The 21,443-nt window shown below is 42.1% G+C and overlaps 1 protein-coding gene across 1 annotated transcript in view; it reads right to left on the minus strand.

Moving 5' to 3' along the window:
* The window catches only part of LOC136865928 (zinc finger protein 25), a 260,844-nt gene extending 248,763 nt beyond the window's left edge, over positions 1-12,081 (minus strand). Inside the window, exon 1 of the mRNA XM_068226562.1 lies at positions 12,066-12,081. The gene's annotated coding sequence lies outside the window, so the exon portion shown is untranslated. The remainder of the gene's footprint in view (positions 1-12,065) is intronic.
* Between the last annotated feature and the right edge of the window lie 9,362 nt (positions 12,082-21,443).

The raw sequence follows: 21,443 nt of genomic DNA on the forward strand, positions 1-21,443 counted from the left end.
TTCATATATTCCCAAAAGCCACTGACCTAAATAAATGGTGGCAGTAAGAAGTAGACTAATCAACACATTATTGATAACTATCTTTCTCAGCTTCGAGGGTTCGAAAGATTTTATGACCATCCTCTTCCGACAGCTGTGACGCAAAGGGTTAAATCATTGCTTCTCAGCCTCATTGCTTCCAAGGTGATAAGAAATTCCAACTGTTCTCCAGAAGATTCTGAAGCATTACGTCCAAATATGTTATATGCTACTGATGAAGTCGATCAAAACTCGGATATTGTGTGCCAGTCTAAGGCCAGCGTTGAGCCCACAACATCCTATGTTTTAACTGAGGATGAGCAAGGGTTCATTAAAGCCCTTGAAGAGCTAGTGAAACAGCTCGAGGACAGTCGCGAAACCAAGGATCGTGATGAGCTGCTTGAAGACATCACTAGCTATATAGCTTTTAGGGTAAAGTAGAACAACCTCGACATAGAAAGCAATTACACGTAATAAATATCATTTTGGTCTGTATTGATGATATTTGATTGAAATAATAACATTAAGGTGGTCTAATAAATAACTTAATGTTATTATTTCAATAGAAAGCAATTACGGACAGAAAACAGGTAACCTACAAGGAGTGGAAATTAGATTTCAAAGACATCCAGAGACAATTTGATGCAGCCTACAGAAAGATGGTACACCACAGTAGTTCAGATGGAAAAAGAGTTCAAATTTTACCACGGGAAAGAACTGAAAGAGGGTGCTAACAAACCTTACGGATATCCTGAAGAAGAAATTCCCCAAAATTTATGAGTGTGCAAGTTGCTTCGTGAGAAGCCATTCTTTTATTCGAATGAACGCTATAAACAAAAGTAAGACATTCAAGAGAACGGGTTTCAGTTAATACAATACTGATTTTAGGTTCCCTATGGGAATCAATATCTACACCAAAGAAAGAAGAGCAAAAAAAATCCACTTCTGTTATAGATAAGTGTGCCTGATAATACTTTCTAAAAAATATTAGCATTATTCTTTGTGTATAACACCCCTGTTAATTTTTTATGAAAGGCAGTTAATTATGTTGTATATGAAACCAGTGCAAAGAATGTTAATGTACAGGCTCATTAATTTATATAGCCTATCTTAATGTTAACGTGGCATTTGTCAGATTCTGGCACTTGGAGAACATTTACTGTTTGTGTTGTGGGCAGTGTATGTAGTTTCCTAATATTGTTTGTAACAATGGACATACTTCTTGCAGTCAACAAGCTTTAATGTTCCCGTCTGTAACAATTAGAGCCCCTTGTTATTGTTATCATAGATGTTGAGAACATGAACATATGGAATGGCCATTCCACTGCAATCACAGTCTTAGCATTGTTACAACCTTTTATACAGATTGAAATAATTCAGAAACCCTGCTTGATTCACACCGTATTTGATCTGCTATTATTACTCTAATGTAATAATGAAGTGGAATGCCTTTTCTGAGGTGATTTTAAAATATCAATGACGCTCTCTTATCTCTAACTTGTGGCTAAGCTGGGCTGAGTGGCTCAGACGGTTAAGGCTCTGGCCTTCTAACCCCAACTTGGCAGGTTCGATTCTGGCTCAGTCCGGTGGTATTTGAAGGTGCTCAAATACGATAGCTTCGTGTCGGTAGATTTACTGGCATGTAAAAGAACTCCTGTGGGACGAAATTCCGGCACCTCAGCATCTCCGAACACCGTAAAAGTAGTTAGCGGGACGTAAAGCAAATAACATTATTATTATTATACTTGTGGCTAAAAGAGAAGAGCTCACAGCCGTGTGCTACCACATACAGAAGACGGGTTCTCGATGACGTCACCGACGGCCAAGCGTGGTGGGGAGACCTGCGCGTGATCCCTACCTCTCATTCTAACTACCTTGCTATTTCCCGAATGCAAGCTCACAGCTTCGCGACCCTAACTGCACGGCCACTTGCTCGGTCATGTTCAAAGCTAGAGTGAAGCAATGACTCTAGCAACATCCGTTTTATTCAAGAAAGGAGTTATTTGAAATGGATGCAATACCGTATCTAACTGCAGAATGCTGTAAATACTACGTACCAAAATTATAACTTATTACATATGTATGCGAAGATTTCTATTGCATATTAATTGCTTAATGATAATAAAGAGATTGATTGATTGATTGATTGATTGATTGATTGATTGATTGATTGATTGATTATCAACCTGAGAAGGTACGCTTTTGTATTCATACCAAGGACGACAATCCACTCATAGAAATGTGAGCTTAAACTACGCTACCTACGTAAAATGAGTACCTATGTGCTCAGCTACTAGGTACAGGCTCATCTTCTTAGGAAGCACAACGGGCTACTTGTTCGTAAAAGTTAAGTATACCCCTATACTAAATACTCGTGTTTATACGTACCATCCAATATGTTGAATGTTATGGAGACAGTCAAAAAAATGATAAAAATCACAAGTTATCAACGAAAAAAGTGGATTAACGCAATTAAACTGACACATACATGCTATACAAAACAAATTATTATCAACATCAAAAAACAAAAAGTACACTTCGAAACAAAATCACGGATAGTGGTTGTTGCTAAAGGCAAATCAAATAACAACAGGTTACAGATGCTGATGACATGTCACCATGCAACTGTTGCGTCATATAAGCAGACCCTACACGGTCAGTAATACTGAGTCAATAATATTGACAGTACGCATCAATTTTGTAGCGACCTTACATGATCATTATTACTGTCAATTAGGGATGGGTTGCGAACGGTAGTGATGTGCGCGAATGACGCCTGGAATCGCGAGAATCGGTTCCTACGACTCCGCGGTCGCATGCGAGGAATCGGTTCCCGATTACGTCACGAGTGTTCCGGTCGCACTCAATAGAGTGAGTCTTCCGTATTTAAGTGGAGTAAATTCGAACGTGTAATATTTACTATTTCTTTTGTATACAGTGAAATGTGTAACTGGTTGTCGTGAATGAATTATGCCACATAATGAAATAACAATTTACCCTGGTAGTCTGGAAATCACATTACACATTTCGACACTGGGTGTAGCAATCGGCATTGTTATTATGCTCATACTGTATTTTCCTAATGTGGTTTTCAATTATCGCTAGTATAAACGTATAAAATATGTGGAATTAAGTCACATTTTTAATAAGTATACAACTTGTTTCCCAACATACTGGCTTCCGTTGCATTTAATTTGCAATGAACATACCGTACCACTGTCGGGTTCACTGGCTGAATGGTCAGCGCTGAGGCCTTCGGTTCGGAGGGTCCCGGGTTCGATTCCCGGCAGGGTGGGGGATTTTAATCGCCTCCAATTAGTTCTCTTGGCCCAGGGACTGGGTGTTTGTGTTTGCCCCAACATTTTCCTGTTCAGATTCAGACAGCACACTACACTACCATCCACCGCAGGAACACGCAATAGTGATTATATCCCTCCACATAGGGTTGGCGTCACGAAAGGCATCCGGTTGTAAAACAGGGCCAAATCAACATGCGCGATACAGTTCGCACCCGCGACCCCATAGGTGTGGGAAAAGTTGTAGAAAAATAAGAACATTTCATACTACTACTAAATATTATTATGAGAAACTCTCAGAATTACTATTTTTCTTTTCATCACTGCTTAACATTAGTTAAGGTTGTCTCCTTAGTACAATTGTATTTTGTAGAAAGAGTACTGTTATATTATGTCATAATCCTCGTACAAGTTTTGATTTAATACAATTTGAATAGTTTCAAACAGAGGATCATAGTTTCTGATGAAACTACAGTCGCATTAGAGTATATAACTCCAGGAAATTACAATAAAAGCAGGCATGGCTTGTAAACAGACCTGGTTATAAACCAAAACGAACTCACATTACAGAACACATTCGTGCTGCACGTGTTTACGTATCTGCATCATAGATGGTGCTACTAGTTCCTCGGAATCGATTCCGGAATCGGGTACCCGATTCCCCAGGTATATGGAATCGATTCTTCGCGATTCCAGTCGCAACCCATCACTGGCGAACGGAGTCGCGAAGAGTTGAGACTGCTACCTCTGGAACCGATACTCTCGACTCCAGTGTCGACTCCACTGATCCCGTACGCCATCTCTCAACTATTGTCGGAACTGCTTGGAATTATAGTTCCACGTTCCTCCCTTGGTAACTCGTGATACGGTGAATACAAGATGATTATTAGCCAGCAAACATTAAATATTGTTTCGAGATTTTATCATCGTTAGTGTTAATGTTGTAGGTCTATTTTGGCGACGATGATGATAATGATGACGATAACTGTAGTGGTAATAATAATCTGACAGTATACTTTTACATAATCGCCAATATTGACTCCAACCAGTTCAGCTCCGCGGTGAATGGGGCAACGATTGCGCTTATCACCCGGCGATCTCGGGTTCGATTCTGGACTGGGTTAGGTTTTTTTAAAATTGTAAATGATTAATACGCTTGGCCTGGGGCATAAAACAGAACAAAAAAGAAGCGAGTGCTTGGAGTATGATTTTACAACAAATATTTTACCAAACGTGCGTCATAATAGCCGCCTCCGCAGTCTAGGGAGGCCCCGGGATCGATTCCGGCCAGGTCAGGGATTTTTACCTGTATCTCAGGTTTCATGATGACGGTGAGGTAGAGACCGGGTCTAGAAAGCCAAGAATAACGGTCGAGAGGATTCGTCGTGCTGAACACACGTCACCTCGTAATCTACCGGCCTTCGAGCTGGGCAGAGGTCACTGTCGAGAAAAGGGGCTTTTGTGTATACTACTACTACTACTACTACTACTACTACTACTACTAATAATAATAATAATAATAATAATAATAATAATAATGCAACAAGACTTAACGTGGTCCTTGAATTATAATGATAACCTAAACCTGTTTTCCAGTCAGTGACCGAGTCAGGAATGGAATGAATGAAGTCCCCATCCTGCGGCGAGGATAGGAATTGTACCGGTTGCCGAGGCCTGTCGCATTCCTCTGGGGCAATGATGAATGACTGACAGATAAAATGATATGATGTTGGAGAGTGTTGCTAGAATGGAAGATGACAGGGAAACAGGAGTAGGTACCCGGAGAAAAACAAACCTCACGTGGAGTGACCGGGATTTGAACCACGGAATCCAGCGGTGACGGGCCAACGCGTTGCCGTCTGAGCACGGAGGCTTTTAATGGTGTAATCCATGTTCGAATTATGTTAGAGGATTTACCCATTTAGATTTGTTTTCATCGTTCATGTACAATTCATAATGATTTACCATCGATATCTGTTTATCAATCTCCTGATCACGACAAATAAAGACGTGAAATTAAATGTCCGTGGTCTGCTATGCCGATACTTTCTGACATGACACGTTTAATTTTATTTCAACTACAACATTACGCTCGTCGTCTTCGTTAACGATATCGTACTTCACTCTAAAATACTCTTAAAAAACCCAATGGGAAAATGAGCAGCAACATGTATGATATTTCATGTTATTTTCCGCGCATCGACTCGCAAGCGGCCCCGTAATGAGAGTCAAGTTCGCTTGGAGTCGAGAGGTTTCATGCGCACCGAGACCGGTTGTTCAGAGTCGATGGAGTCGACGCTCTCGATTCCAGGCTTCAGTCGCGCCCATCCCTACTGTCAATATTTTGGTCAGTACTAGTGCACTTGCTTATCATTGCGGTATTCTCACTGTACAAATAAAAAGTCAATAACCGTCAATACGGAATGAGATATATAACTTGAAATTGCGGTATTCTATCAAAAAGAATCGTAAAAGACGGACATGTGTAGCACTCCGCACAAAACGTAAACAAGAAGAACCGAGCTCAATCAATCAATACTGATCTGCACTTAGGGCAGTCGCCCAGGTTGCAGATTCCCTATCTGTTGCTTTCCTAGCCTTTTCCGAAATGATTTCAAAGAAATTGGAAATTTATTGAACATCTCCCTTGGTTATTCCAATCCCTAACTCCCCTTCCTATAAATGAATATTTGCCCCAGTTTGTCTTCTTGAATTCCAACTTTATCTTCATATTGTGATCTTTCCTACTTTTATAGACGCCATTCAAACCTATTCGTCTACTAATGTCATTCCACGCCATCTCTCCGCTGACAGCTCGGAACATACCACTTAGTCGAGCAGCTCTTCTTCTTTCTCTCAATTCTTCCCAACCCAAACATTGGAACATTTTTGTAACGCTACTCTTTTGTCGGAAATCACCCAGAACAAATCGAGCTGCTTTTCTTTGGATTTTTTCCAGTTCTTGAATCAGGTAATCCTGGTGAGGGTCCCATACACTGGAGCCATACTCTAGTTGGGGTCTTACCAGAGACTTATATGCACTCTCCTTTACATCCTTACTACAACCCCTAAACACCCTCATAACCATGTGCAGAGATCTGTACCCTTTATTTACAATCCCATTTATGTGATTACACCAGTGAAGATCTTTCCTTATATTAACACCTAGATACTTACAATGATCCCCAAAAGGAACTTTCACCCCATCAACGCAGTAATTAAAACTGAGAGGACTTTTCCTATTTGTGAAACTCACAACCTGACTTTTAGCCCCGTTTATCAACATACCATTGCCTGCTGTCCATCTCACAACATTTTCGAGGTCACGTTGCAGTTCCTCACAATCTTGTAACTTATTTATCACTCTATAGAGAATAACATCATCCGCAAAAAGCCTTACCTCCGATTCCACTCCTTTACTCATATCATTTATATATATAAGAAAACATAAAGGTCCGATAACACTGCCCTGAGGAACTCCCCTCTCAACTATTACAGGGTCAGACAAAGCTTCACCTACTCTAACTCTCTGAGATCTATTTTCTAGAAATATAGCAACCCATTCAGTCACTCTTTTGTCTAGTCCAATTGCACTCATTTTTGCCAGTAGTCTCCCATGATCCACCCTATCAAATGCTTTAGACATGTCAATCGCGATACAATCCATTTGACCTCCAGAATCCAAGATATCTGCTATATCTTGCTGGAATCCTACAAGTTGAGCTTCAGTGGAATAACCTTTTCTAAAACCGAATTGCCTTCTATCGAACCAGTTACTGATTTCACAAACATGTCTAATATAATCAGAAAGAATGCCTTCCCAAAGCTTACATACAATGCATGTCAAACTTACTGGCCTGTAATTTTCAGCTTTATGTTTATCACCCTTTCCTTTATACACTGGGGCTACAATAGCAACTCTCCATTCATCTGGTATAGCTCCTTCGACCAAACAATAATCAAATAAGTACTTCAGATATGGTACTATATTCCAACCCATTGTCTTTAGCTCGATAACTGCAGTCGCTTAAATGCGGCCAGTATCCAGTATTCGGGAGATAGTGGGTTCGAACACCACTGTCGGCAGCCCTGAAGATGGTTTTCCGTGGTTTCCCATTTTCACCCAAGGCAAATGCTGGAGCTGTTCCTTAATTAAGGCCTCGGTCCTTCCTTCCCACTCCTAGCCCTTTCCTATTCCATCGTCGCCATGACCTATCTGTGTCGATGCGACGTAAAGCAACTAGCAAAAAAAAACAAGAGAAGAGTATTCTCATATGAAGTTCTTCTTCTTCCACTTCTTATAATCTGTTTACCCTCCAGGGTTGTTTTTTTCCTCGGACTCAGCGAGGGCCCACCTCTACAGCCTCAAGGACAGTGTAATGGAGCGTGAGACTTTGAGTCGGGGTATACAACTGGGGAGGATGACCAGTACCTCGTCCAGCGGCCTCGTCTGCTAAGATGAACGGGTACTTGGTGGGGGGGTGGGAAGATTGGAAGGGATAGACAAGAAAGAGGAAAGGATGCGGCCGTGTCCTTAAGTTAGGTACCATCCCGGCATTTGCCTGGAGAAGTGGAAAACCACGTAAAGCCACTCCTAGGATGGCTGAGGTGGGAATCGAACCCACCTCTATTCAGTTGACCTCCCGAGGCTGAGTGGACCCCGTTCCAGCCCTCGTACTACTTTTCAAATTGCGTGGCAGAGCCGGGAATCGAACTCAGACTTCCGGGGGTGCCAACTAATCACATTAACCACTACTCATATGAAGTTGTTGAGGGAAATACAATATATCGAAGCAGAAGTTTATCAGAACTATCTCCGAATGAGGCCTACTTTTGCGAAATTACTAGGAATGGTAGAGTATTTTCTAATAAGGCAAAATACAAGCATGCGAACCTGTTTATCAGCGGCAGAAAGATTAGCGGGGACATTGAGGATTCTTGCAACTGTAGGAATTTTGAAGATTTAAAGTTTTCCGCTAAAATGTCACCAGTTTCCACCATTACAGCAGTTGTGGAAACATGTGGAGTATTGTGTTACATTTATTCTGGCAGAGTTTCATATAGCTCGATAAGCCTACTTGGCGGTTCCACAAGCACCTCTACTTGGCCTTGGTGAGAAATACATTTGTTGTCCATCCCTCCTCCGTTAATACTGACAGAAATAATGACGAACGCACTCACACGGTCAGTATAACTGTCAGTATCCCCACCACTCTACAGTACTGACGCTCGCAGATCAGGAAATCCGGATCTGCTTCAGTACTGGCCTTCATTCCATCATTCCAGTCCACACACGATCAGTATTACTGTCAATATTTTTCGATACCGGTACTGACAGTTTTATTGACCGTGTAGGGTCTGCTAAACACATTGCTAACGTACCGGTATACATTCTGATCGTGCCAAACCAAACCAAACCCCATGGCACTACAGCCCTTGAAGGGGCTTGGACTACAAGCGACCGCTGCTCAGCTCGAAGGCCTGCAGATTACGAGGTGGCGTGTGGTCAGCACGACGAATCCTCTCGGCCGTTATTCTTGGCTTTCTATACCGGGGCCGCTATCTCACCTTCAGATAGCTCCTCAATTCTAATCACGTAGGCTGAGTGGACCTCGAACCAGCCCTCAGGTCCAGGTAAAAATCCCTGACCTGACACGGGGCCTCCGGGTAAGAGGCAGGCACGCTACCCTACACCACGGGGCCGGCTCTGATCATGCCACTCTGATTATATAAGTGCGTAACGGTGCTTATTAAGTCGTCTCTTCGTCATTTCTGCCTTTTTTTACTTTTAGGACTTCTTTTCAATTGTAGATTAATATTTTGTCTATTTTAAGCAATATGCCTCACTAATATCCTGTTTTAAGTCATCTTTCTTTGCTTTGTGTTATTATTTAGTCATGTTTATGAACTTGCGCACATTTTCTTTGAATTTGCGTCGGGTGCCGTACTCAATATACTGGAATATTATCGGAGGTCGGAGCTTTCAATAAACGAAAATACTTAGACATCAAAAGGTTCAGTACTCAGTTTGAAAACTGTGAAGGAAAGTAACTTTCTACAAGCCTTAGCCGTATTCTTTAGAAAGTCACATCCTTTGAAAGAGCTGAGACTTTGCGTCTAAAAAAACTATATTTTTAAATACGGTACGAAAAAAATAATCATGGTCATTTATACCATCTACCGGTATCACTTCAATTCCTCTATAGAGCTCATCTGGCATTATCAGTAGTGATGGGTCTCGTTGCCTTCTGAGCAACCGATTCAGTACGTGTCTGATTGCTATCACAGTCTAAAGGTACTCGTCCACGGTGCAACTAAAATGGCATGCAACTTCGATTTGAGCAAGAAAAGTTGAGTGGCTTCGTGTAAACAGTCATGCAATTCGAAAAGTTGCACGTGCCACTCGAGTTCTGCGCAACTTCCAAGTTGCGTGCAATGTCAAAAGTGGCATCGTGTACACAGTGGAAGAGAGGAAGTTGCGCCATCTGAAAGTGGCGTGGAAAGTTTAGATCATTTTTGTGGCGCAACTTTCTCACGTGGTCGTATGCTGTGGCATTATACTGGTGTTTGAGAGGTTCGCACTCGGGAATAAATTAAGGTAAGTGCGTACCTGTATATCCTTTATTGTGAATGAAACATAACATGCCTCAAACTAAATACCGGGGTACCCATCTTACTATAAAATAACTGCATAATTTATGTAACTTAATTTACAGGTTACAATGTCTCAGAACACGAAATGGACACGGGAGATGACGAGAAAGCTGATAGATTTAGTTGAAGCACAGGAATGTTTATGGAAGGTTGAGGCAACAGACTATAGAAATAAACAAAAACGTCAGAGAGCTTTGAGTGACATCGGAAAAGAGTTCAACATGTCACCGGATGAGATTAAGATGAAGATCCACAGACTGAGGTCCCAATACACCAACGAGAGAAAGAAAATGACAACAACAAAATCTGGAAGTGGCGCAAATGATAAATACCATACGAAGTGGGAATTCTTCGATGCACTTCAGTTTATGTTTCGCCACACCGGCACTGACAATGACACAGTGGATTCTTTGGTAAGTACTCTTGCCTTATATATATCTGTATTGCCAAGGAACTTCTCCTTCACGGCAAAAATACTCTTTGAACTCCTCCCGAATGTTTTTAGCTGATGCATGAGCATTTCTAGCAGCACTTCTTTGTAATGGCACCAATTCATATTCTTCACTGCGCCAAGTACCCTCCGTAACAGTTCCATCTCCACTTTCCCTGCCGAATGTTCCCCTTGGGGCATATATTGCAGCGGAACGTTTAATTAAAAAATTATGTAACACACAAACAGCACACACGATTGTCTTCACTTTATTAGGTTCTAGTTCCATTGTTCTTCTGAGGCATCGAAATCTAGCAGAGATAATTCCGAAGACGTTCTCTATAACTCTTCTAGCCCTTGATAAACGGTAGTTGAATATTCGCTCTTGGACACTTTGGTTTCTGAAAGCAAATGGCTTCATTGTGTGGGGTTTTAGTGCAAATGCATCATCTGCAACAATGACATGTGGTACTGAAATTGTTCTTCCCGGCAAAGGCTTTGCACTGGGAATATTTAATGTGTTGCTTTCAAGGGCTTTCGACAGAGAACAGTTCCTGTCGAATAACCCTCCATCAGAATCTCTGCCTTTAGAACCAACATTAATGTAGATCAGTTTGTAGTTTGCATCTGCTAGTGCCATTAAAATTATACTATGAGCACTTTTGTAGTTGAAGTACAAACTGCCTCTGTTTGCTGGAGCTCGAATGTTGACGTGTTTTCCACCCAATGTTCCAATACAGTTAGGGAAATTCCACTTCTCGTGGAAATCTATGGCTATTTCTACCCAGTCCTCTTCTGTGTTTGGGACCTAGAAAGCAAGAAAATAATAATAATAATAATAATAATAATAATAATAATAATAATAATAATAATAATAATAAGTACTGGAAGTAACCTGACTTCCAACTACATGGGTTAGCGATTTGCTCCCAAAATATTGTACAAGGGGCTTCTAGGTAACTGGCTACTTTCGAGGTGGTAGGGATTTTTTTATAAGTAGGATGTTATATTGATTTTACTACCTAATATATAACTGGTTACATAGTCATGTATTATTGTTGTTCATATCATTATCACCATCATTGTTGTAACAACTGAAACTTGGTTTATTACAGGGAATGGTTCCAGAGAGAAGTCCAAGTATCGAGGAACACCACATCGATTATGACTGTGACGCAGACTTAGGAAATGAATCAACTGTCAATCATGATTCATTCTCCCAAAATAGCTGTTTGTCTCCATCACCTAGTCCGGGCACTTCTAGTGTGTCCCAAAGGAGTGATAGGAAACGACGCCGCAGTTCTGAATTTCAAGAACAGGCTGCTATTAACCAATGTATGGCGTTTCTACAGAATGCTAGTAAAAAAGATGAATTTAGTGTCTTTGGAGAATACGTGGCAAATGAAATGCGACAGCTTGACGATTATTTTAGGTACAAACTGAAAACTGGCATACAACAATGTATATTAGAAATTAATAATGAATATGCAGCAAAGAGGTTTGGCGTATCAGCTCCATTGCCGACAGTTCTGACGTCACAGACAACAACAGATTTAAATGTTCTACCTTTACATGACTATTATGTTGTGCAACAGGAAGACGAACAGATTCAGTAAAATCATAATCTAAAATGTATCCACAATGACAATAAAGTAACATTTATATACCTTTATGTAGTCTTCTTTCATCACGCTGTAAATAGCATCACAAACTTCAGGTATTACACGTGAAATAGTGCATGTCGGTATCCGAAATAGATACATCAATGATTGACAGCTGTCACCTGTAACAAAACAAAATGTAGGAAATTACAATAAGGTAAGAGAAATGGTACCTTATGTGTACTGTATAAAAATCCATATTTTTTAAAAAGTCGTCTTACCTGTTGCTAAATATCTCAATGTCAACACAAGCCGTTCCGTTGTTGATATTGATTTTCTCATTAGTGTGTCTTCCTTTTGTATCAACGGCGTTACTCTTCTCAGCAGATATTCAAAATCAGTCGCTGACATTCGTAGGAAATTCTTGTAGAAGACTTGGTCTCCCATGTACAATTCCTGTAGCAAGTTATTAACAACTCCACAATGTTCACGACCTAAAATCCATTCCCTCACCCAGCATTTCCGTTTCGCTCTTTCTCGTCTTTTTCTTCGTCGCCGTAATAAAATCAGCGATAAGCAAGCCGCCGATAACACCTTACCAGAAGACATGCTTGATACTATCAACACTCACATCCGCTAGAACAGCTGACTAGGGAAGTTGCATGCGAGGAAACTTGCGCCACTCAAGTAGCATGGTGTAAACACTCGGTGCAACATTTCTTTCGGCGCGCAAGTTTTCGTGTTGCGCAACAAGAAAAGAGGCAAACTTGCGTGCTGTGTGTAAACAGTACGTGCCATTTTTCTTGCGCAACACAAAAGTGGCATGCAAGTTTTGTTGCATCGTGGACGAGTACCTTAATATATATTATATTAGACTCTGAAAGTCACCACCACACACAGAAAGCTAAGCTAAGCTATGCCAAGCTGTGGCATGCTATGTCACGAATAGAAGGCTAAGCTAAACTGTGCTAAGCAGCACTTTTATTGTCTCGCTGCTGAAAACTATCAATTACACTCTCTCTCTCTCTCTCTCGGTGCTCGGTGGCATGATTTTTTTTTCGAAGGGGTTCCACTAGCTGAGATTGTGTAGGTGTGGGGGCGGACGGAACAGATGATGAATCAGATATACAGGGTGTTAGGTGTATACGTGCAGATATTTCTTGTAGCAATAGAGAACGATGTGACGAACCACTATATATCAAACTTTTAGTAATCCGCGGAAGTTATTTTCGAGAGCAAAGGGATACGATGTTTTTAGAATAGGTAGTATGCCTTGTTCTGAGAATGAATAGCTTTCCGTTGATAACAGGCAAGTCACGCGCCATCCGTGCCAAACCGGTTTCTGTTTATGTTTCAGAGCAAATATACTACCGTAACAGCTGAACGCTAATGCAAAGCCACGAGATGTTACGTAATATACTTGCCAAACTAGTTTTATGTTTACGAGCAACTGAACTACGATAACAGCTGAAGGCTGCTACCGGTGTTCACCATGTTACGTTACATTCTCGCCAGACTGGTTTTGTTGTTAGTATTTAGTTTCCGTCAGACAACCCTAGTTATCGGTTTCGGACCCTGGAGCTGTATCGAATTGTCAGCGTTAATACTGGTTCATTTGCTGTTACGTCATTTAGGGGATTGGGATATCTGTGGTCGTCAGCCCCATGGTCTAGTGAGTATGAAAATGACCTGAAAACCTATGTCTTTACGCCAACGAAAGCAAGCATGGGATTGAATTGAATTAGGCAAGCACAGCCAACGTTTTACTTCAAACGAATAATGGACATGTTATACAAATAAATAAATTAAACGTACCTACATTTCGTGCCTCCTGCCGGGCTGTGTGGCTCAGAAGGTTGAGGTGCTGGTCCTTTGACTCCAACCTCGCAGGTTCGAACTTGGCCCAGTTCGGTAGTTTTTGAATGTGCTCAAATACGTCACACTCGTCCCGGTAGATTTAGTGGCACGTAAATAGAACCCCTGCGGGACTAAATTCCGGCACCTCATCCTCTCCGAAAACCGTAAACGTAACGCAAATACCATTATTATTATTATTATTATTATTATTATTATTATTATTATTATTATTATTATTATTATTGACTACTCGCCAATAATGTCTGCCTAGAAAATACTTCTCATCGTTTATAACTATGGATCTCGACAGTTGTATAATGTCCTAATTATGATGATTTTCAAAATTGGCTTTAAGTCGCACCTACACAGATATGTCTTATGGCGACGATGGGATAGAAAAGGTGTAGAAGTGAGAAGGAAGCGTTCGTGAGCTAAATGAGGTTCAAATCCAGCATTTTCCTGATGTGAAAATGGGAAATCACGGAGAACCATCTTCAGGGCTGTCGACAGTGGAGTTCGAACCCAGTATCTCCCCACTGAAAGTTCACAATTTCGCGCCCCTAACCGCACGACCAACGTATTCCAAGCTCTAATGCCGGGTTGAGTACCTCGGACGATAGAGCGCTGGTATTCTGATCCCATCTTGGCAGGTTCGATGGAGGCTCAATTCGGGGGTATTTGAAGGTGCTGAAATACGCCAGTTTCGTGTCTGTAGATTTACTTGCATTAAAAAAAGTCCTGCGGTACAACATTCCAGCACCTCGGCGTCTCCAAAACCCGCCAAAGTAGTTATTGGGACGTAAAAAATTACATTATTATTTCGTGCTTGCAAACGAAAAGCATATGTGTAATGGTAAAATAAAGCAAAATAAAAGTGGCCAGTCTGAGTTGCTCAGACGTTTAAAGCACTGGTTTCTTGTTTCCAACTTAGCAGGCTCGATCTTGGGTCCGTCCGGTGGCATTCGAAGGTGCTCGTCAGCCTCGTGTCGGTAGATTTACTGGCACGTAAAAATAACTCCTGCGGGACTAAATTACAGCGCCTCCAGAAACAGTATGAGTAGTTAGTGGGACGTAAAGCAAATAACATTACCGGTATTATTATTATTATTATTATTATTATTATTATTATTATTATTATTATTATTCACCTGTTCATACTTTCGTCTTATTCCTCTTTTTACTCTCCTTTTAAGTCGTATACTTGTTATTCATATTTGATGTTTTGTTATTAATATTATTGTTATTTTTATATAATTATTATTTTTATTATTTAGTTTATTTCGTTTATTTATAACATCTCTTTAGCTTCATGTGACACAATACTTTTTCCGTCTTTAATTCACCTTTTGTGTCGTGGTCCCGGTGTACTTCTCTCCTGTGCTTCAAGACAGTGCTGCAAGATCTGTGTTTGTTTCCCCAGCCCGGGTGTGTTTCGTTTCTCATGTGACAGAGTTACATCTTACGTTCTGTTACATGTTTAAGTTTGGCCTTGTGATACATCGCCTTTACTCTGCTCTGCAGCCTTTAAACGTGTAGCATGGTCAATGACCTCAGTGCTTGTTTTGTTCACATATCTGGACTAAGAACTCGTCTCACTCGGCACAGCAAGTTCAAGGCCAACCACTTCTATCTGTTTGTTTGTTTATTTATTTACCCAGGTATGTATGTCAACATTGTACTATGTCAACATCGTACCATGAAAACGTACTCAATAAACGGGGTGTTTGGGGGGGTCTCTGTCCTGGGTGGTGTGTTCTGCGGGCCTCCTCCGGGGTCCGTGTTGTTGCTGCGGTTATCTCTCTGCGCGTTCAGGTATTTACTAACATGTTCAATTCAATTTATTGTATGTACAAGACATACGTCCAACTTGAATTATTTCATCCTCACAACTCTACTTCCTTACTCCATGGCCCAAGAGCTACACGTATAGCTGACGGCCCACCCACCCCTCTACGAGTGTGGGAATGAAATAACTAATTTGATTGAATTGTTTTCATATTTCAGTAGTGATGAATATAAAACAAGCATTTATTGAATTTTTATACGTGTTAATGATGATGATTGCTGTTTTAAGGTCATCGGCCCTTAAAAACGCAAAGTGTCTTCTGTTTTAACTCGTAGTGAATAAGTAACAAAATATAAATTTCTCGAACACACGTAAAGAATCAAAAAACCGAGCTCGATAGCTGCAGTCACTTAAGTGCGGCCAGTATCCAGTATTCGGGAGATAGTAGGTTCGAACCCCACTGTCGGCAGCCCTGAATATGGTTTTCCGTGGATTCCGATTTTCACACCAGACAAATGGTGGGGCTGTACCTTAATTAAAGCATGGCCGCTTTCTTCCCACACCTAGCCCTTTCCTGTCCCATAGTCGCCATAAGACGTATCTGTGTCGGTGCGACGTAAAGCAAGTAGCAAAAAAAAAACACATGCAGTGTAGGATTGAGCAACTGCCGAAATGCGTTCAAGGTCAATGTCTAGCGTTTTAACAAGCACGTCTTCCGCACTCGCGCACTGAAACTCTCGATTTATAATTTTTGTTACCGGTACATCAATTTCCCTGCTCGGATTTATGAGAATATCGACCTATCGAGACTCAAAATACTAAGGCGATACTGTACTGTACTCCCAAGCCATTACGTTGCAGAAATGGCGTAACATCTGACATACCAAAGTAAAACTCGTAGCAATTGTTCAAAGTGATCACCCTGGGCTTCCCTGCAGGCTTCACTTCTCCGAATCCAGTTGCGACGCATTCGAGCCAAGACACCAGGGTTGTGTCCGACTCGTTGGCTGAACGGTCAGCGTACTGGCTTTCCGTTCAGAGGGTCCCGGGTTCGATTCCCGGCCGGGTCGGGGATTTTAACCTTAACTGGTTAATTCCAACGGCACGGGGGCTGAGTGTATGTGTTGTCTTCATCATCATTTCATCCTCATCACGACGCGCAGGTCGCCTACGAGAGTCAAATGGAAAGACCTGCACCTGGCGAGCAGAACTCGTCCTGGAATATCCCGGCACTAAAAGCCATACGACATTTCATTTCATTTCATTTCACCAGGGTTGTTCAGAATATCCTCTGCTGCTTAAACAATACGTTCACGGAAGTCGTCCGAAGTGGTTACTTCAGTTCGATATACTTTGTGTTTCATGTTCCCCCAGACATTAAAGTCCATTGGAATAACGTCTGGAGATCTGGCTGGCCAATTGATAGTTGCACATCGTCCTGTCCACCGTTGAGGAAATGTCTGCACCATCGTGTAAAATCCACGTGGTTCTGCGTAGTCGAAGCGACACGTCCTCTGAAAGCTCAAGTAACGTACTGTATCTACAGGAGCAAGGTAACATTAATAAAAAGATGATTAGTCCACGTAACCGACTTCCTACTACACCCATCCAGGTATTAATTCATAACCGGTGCTGGAAATTGCCTTCTCCTACTGAATGGGGACGTTCCACAGCCCATGAGTGGGATATAGTGGGTTCGAACTCCTCTGTCGGCAGCCCTAAAGACGGTTTTCCGTGGTTTGCCATGTTCACACCAGGCAAATGCTGGTGCTGTTCCTTAATTAAGGCCACGGTTGCTTCTTCACGATCCTAGCCATTTCCTGTCCCGTCATCGCCGTAATATCTATCTGTGTCGTGGCGACGTACATCAACTCGTAAGAAAATGGTAATCAGCTGTCAAAGACACTGCACCCGTTGAATATGGTCAGGATGCACTCGTTCTTCATGCAGTGCCCTACGTATGGTCCAAGTTGGTACACCAACGGCACGTGTTATACTACGCGTTCGGCGCCCGGGATCATCGTTTACTATAGTTAGGATGCCCGGCTCCATGGCAAAACGGTTAGCGTGCTGGCCTTTGGTTACAGGGGTCCCGGGTTCGATTACCGGCAGCGTCGGTATTTGAACCATCATGGTTATTTTCCCTGGCATGGGGCTGGGTGTATGTGTTGTCTTCATCCTCATTTGATTATCATCAAGATGCGCAGGTCACCTACGGGAGTCAAACCAAAAGACATGCACCTAGCGAGCCGAACCCGTCCTGGGATCTCCCGGCACTAATATCCATACGCCATTTCATTTCCATTGTCAGGATGTCTTCTTCCGCGTCTAGAATTACACGTGGCCGTTTAGGCCATCGCTTCTGAAAGCGTGATGTAACACAACCTGCATCGCGAATACGCTGCAGTACAGCAAGTATCGTTGCTGGATTCGGCACCCGTCTGTTGGAAAGCCTTTTCCGATTTTCCGATAGATTCATTGAGGGCGACCCGTGTTCTGTTCTGCCACACGATACACTAGCAGCATATCATGGTATTCGTGGTATTCATACACTGGCATTATTCAAATACTACTACTACGAAGTAACTCGCGTACTAGTACGGACGATAATTCGCCTCTCTGACAGCTGTTATTCAGGTCAAGGTCAGACAGACAGCTCATACCTCTAGTCCGGTGGTTTCATGTAGGGGCGGGAACCCGTCCCACCACACCCCCGTCGCTAGAAACAGCAGACGACCGACCGGCCCGTGACAGGTCTAGTGAATTTGTCAAACTGCTTACGTGAAATATTCTCCCACAGTGTGATTTCAATACCATGGATTCTTGGGAGACCAACTCGCCGTATGCAGAAACACCCCGTGTTGACGTGTACGTAAATAAAGTTTCTTACGTCAACGAAAGAATGCGTGGAATAGAATTTCCAAGTGAGTAGTATCAGAACTGAATTGTCAAAGTACATCGAACGTTTTGCTTCATATCAATAAGGGACATGTTATAAAAATAAATAAATTAAACGTACTTCCTTTTCGTGCTTCCAAACGAAAAGAACTTGTTTAATGGTAAATTAAAGCATTCTGCTTTTGCAGTGCCTATTAAACGTATCAAAATAAACGTTGCCAGGTTGAGCGGCTCAGACGGTTCAAGCTCTGGTTTCATGAACTTAGCAGGCTCGATCCTGGCTCAGTCCGCTGGTATTTGAAGGTGCTCAAATACGTCCGCTTCTGATCGGTAGATTACAGGCACGTTAAAGAATACCCGTGCGCAAAATTCCGAAACCGCGCGTCTCCATTGGCACGTAAACATTTATTATTATTATTATTATTATTATTATTATTATTATTATTATTATTATTATTGTTATTATTATTATTGAGCGAGTTGGCCGTGTGATTAGGAGCGCGCGGCTGTCAGCTTGCATTCGTCGTAAAGCCACCTACCAATATTATAGTAAAAACTGTGTTAGTCCATTATTACTAACTATTACGAAAATAAAAGTTTAACGCCCCACTCAAACTTCGTAGCTGGTAATCTGTCAGAAAACACTAAAGAAAATAGTGAACTTTTAACAAGTCCGAATTATTATTAATCTTATAATTGCGGACATGTCTCCGGAATTACCGAAACATGTACTTACAAATTGTTTTACGTCGCACCGACACAAGTAGGTCTTACGGCGACGATGGGAGAGAAAAGGGATACAAGTGGGAAGGAAGCGTTCGAGGCCTTAATAAAGGTACAGTCCCAGTATTTCCCTGATGTGAAAATGGGAAATTACGGAAAACCATCTTCCCGGCTGCCGACAGCTGAGTTCGAATCCACTATCACCAAAATGCAAGCTCACAGCTGCGCGCCCCTAACCACACGACCAACTTATTCCAACCTCTAATGCCGGACTAAGTAGCTCGGACGATAGAGCGCTGGTCTTCTGATCCCACCTTGGCAGGTTCGATGGCGGCTCAGTTCGGTGGTATTTGAAGGTGCTCAAATAAGCCAGTCTCGTGTCTGTAGATTAACTTGCATTAAAAAACACTGCGGTAAAAAATTCTGGCATTTCAGCGTCTCCGAAAACCGTGAAAATTAGTTAGTGGAACGTAAAGACATTATTATTATTATTATTATTATTATTAGTAGTAGTAGTAATATTATTATGATTACGGAAGTTCTAATTAAGCGGGTCCATTACAGTCATCACTTTACCTATCGGCACTTACTGTCCAGTAATAAGCCTTCTGTCCGCCTCTGTGGTATAGTGGTTAGTGTGATTAGCTGCCACCCCCCGAAGGCCCGGATTCGATTTCGAGCTCTGACACGAAGTTTGAAAAGGGGTACGAAAGTTGGAACGGGGCCCATTATGCCTCGGGAGGTCAAATGAGTAGAGGTGGTTCGATTCGCACCTCAGCCATCCTGAAAGTGGTTTCCCGTAGTTTTCCACTTCTCCAGGCAAATGCTGCGATGGTACCTAGCTTAAGGCCACGGCCGCTTCCTTCCCTCTTCCTTTTCTATCCCTTCCCATCCCCCCGCAAGGCCCCTGTTCATCCTAGCAGGTGGGGCCGCTTGGGCGATGTACTGGTCATTCTCCCCAGTTGTATCCCCGACCCAATATCTCACGCTCGAGGACACTGCTCTTGAGGCGGTAGAGGTGGGATCCCTTGCTGAGTCCCAGCGAAAACCAACCCTGGAGGGTAAAAATATTAGGAAAAGGAATAAGCCTTATATTACAAATGCGCGGCGGCAATTCCACAGTACCGGTAGCTCTTTTTCCTTCGAGCAATGTTCACGATGGATGAAACTACGGTTTTTGAAATGTGTCTCTTTAATAATAATTTCACTGAATATGTATAGCCTTTTCTTTCAGTGTCCATCGTCCTTTCATTGACATAAAATATTTATGAATAAGCATAGACAACCCGCATGGCCTATCGTCAGAAATTCATCGCAGACTGTCGCAATAACAGCACAGAAATGTTGCGCCCATTTTTCATTTACTTATTAACTATTTCCTTTCATTTTGTCAGCTTGGGTCACTGATTAATGCCACTGACGTCTTATAAATCACACACAACTACACAACACTTGATTTGCATGCATGTGCTGGTACGGATCTTCGACGTCAACGTAAGGATTCTGTGTACTTTTCACACAGGCTACCCTAGACCGGTTTTCGAGTACAGCAAGTGGCCTGGCAGGTGAGTCAACCTCTCCTACTTGCCAAGCCTTTAGGGGAAGTGCACAACATGTGTTGGCCTGCGATAAGAAACAGGTTCAACAAACTCTATACTCTGCTACTGTACTTGGACTACGCGTGGACAGAATGACATCACCGGCGTATCCAGCTACGGCCGTTCAAAACACATTGGGTCCTGAAATATTTGGTTCAGTTATGGGCAAACTAATAGGACAAGGTAAAACGTACATAGCATATATTGTGAGATGTCTTTTTCTTTGCCGACTAGCTTAATATCTGCACGTATACCCCTAACACCCTGTATATATGTGCTAGGGAGTGTAGGTCATCACATTCCGGGCTCTCCCAACAGTCATCTGGATGGCTACTTCAGTTATCTCTTGACGTCGATATGTTTCCTGCCTGTCAATGCTTTTACCCTTTCCCGCCCTTAGCGCCCGAAAGCGCCCGGCTGCATTATCTGCACACTTACGCGAGCTATGCGATAGTTTTTATTTTCTTCGTCTTTGAAGTGTTTAGGGGGTATTTATGAACATGCAGTAAGATCTACAAGGCTTAGGAAATGAAGGAAGAGCGATAATCTGTCTTGACGTCGCCTTAAACATGGCGGAATCGA

Source organism: Anabrus simplex, chromosome 3 (assembly GCF_040414725.1).
Source record: "Anabrus simplex isolate iqAnaSimp1 chromosome 3, ASM4041472v1, whole genome shotgun sequence".
In the NCBI taxonomy this organism is placed as follows: domain Eukaryota; kingdom Metazoa; phylum Arthropoda; class Insecta; order Orthoptera; family Tettigoniidae; genus Anabrus; species Anabrus simplex.